The following is a 1,694-nucleotide window of genomic DNA, read 5'->3' on the forward strand; positions in this document are numbered from 1 at the left end:
GATGCAGGTGCACCTGCACATACAACCAAGGAAGAAGATGATCCAGAATGTCTCCCATTGATATTCACAATCCACCTAGATCAGTGCCAAACCAGTCAAAAAGACTCATCTTGGTGTGCAGGGTAAATGTGTACTAATGGAAAATGACCCCAGTCTATGTTCAGGAAAACCAATAAGAGAGGTCCAAAATCTAGAAGAATGAGAAACTTTCCTCACAGAATACCCAGACCAATCTGTCCTCCTGCAGGGGATCCAATTTCCAATTAAGAATTTAGAATCTGTCTATCCCTGGACTCAGGAAGAAAATCCTGTCTTTAATGAGGAAATAAATCCCTTTGAGGACTCAGAAGCAGAATTTCTGCCTGAAGGCAACTTAGAGGCCAATCTAGATTTAGAGATTCCATTCCCCCTTCCTGGAAAAATCTTTTTTCTAACTTTATTAAAACTTTATTAAAATGTCAATATTTTTGATCTATTGTAGATTCATGAATCCTAAATATGTTTCTTTATATTCCTACAATCTGAAGCATCTTGCATACGTGTGCTGTTGGGGGAAAAACACAGAGTGACAGGGAGCTGTACTAGAGAGCCTACTGTGTATAAAGGGAACTATTAAGTGCACAGGGAGCGACAAAGAAGCCAGGCCATACCTGGCTGGGGTAATAAGGTGTCTAGAAAAGGTTTTGGACAGCAGATAAAATGTCCGAGAAAGCTATTCTGTCAATTGGGACAAATGACACAATACTTATAGTGGTATGTGGGACACTCATCCAACAGTGAGTACAAATCTGTATACATTTTCTCTGTGCTTTGTGTAAATATGGAAGAAAAATTTGGCTCCAATAATATAAAAATCTACTTATGGTTGATATTTGACAAAATATATAAGAAATATGTATACTGGAAAGTAAAAATTGTCATCAATAGAAGAAAGAAGGCTTACATAGATGAAGAAACACAAAATCAGGCAGGAAAATAACACAATTAAATCAGTTGTATGTAAATACATGTTATATTCTTGATGTTATATATAGTATAATATATGAAATTGAATATGATTTTTCAAACTACAAAGGCATTTAAATTTTTAGTCTTGAGTAATTATTTCACAAAATATTAGTGTAAAATATTTTTGGGGAAACACAGCTATACTTTGATTATAATTATATGATTATATGAATATATATTTGTGTGTCTCTAGAGCTAACACTGATTATAAATAGATGAATAAACATATACATATATTTGTATATATCTGTCTATGAAGTGAATATAATGAAACTGACTACGCTATGTATAAAAATGCAGCTATGAGTTGAGTAAAAGAGACTCAGGCCTGTAATCCTAGTGATGTGGGAAGCTGGGTTCTGAGGTTTACCCCCAAGGCCTTAGATTTTCAGAGGAGGCCTGTATCCTTCAGTGTAGCAAAGAAACACATATGCAGTGGAATCACACTCCCCAAACCCAGAGGAAAGTCAGTAGAAATCAGGACAAGCCTCTTATGACACTCTACTCAGTTTCTGTACCAACATGGCCATCTGTAGAACCTCAGATAGAAAGTAGACATTTCCTCCAAAAGGGTCTAAAAAGAGCCTTCTGAACTACAATCTCTGACTATACTGAATTAAATCTTATTTCCCTTACCAAGCTGCAAACACAAAGAAATATGGCAAGGGCTCAAGAGAGATGGAAAT

Source organism: Dipodomys spectabilis, unplaced genomic scaffold, assembly GCF_019054845.1.
Source record: "Dipodomys spectabilis isolate Male_0828 unplaced genomic scaffold, ASM1905484v1 ptg000040l, whole genome shotgun sequence".
Lineage (NCBI taxonomy): Eukaryota > Metazoa > Chordata > Mammalia > Rodentia > Heteromyidae > Dipodomys > Dipodomys spectabilis.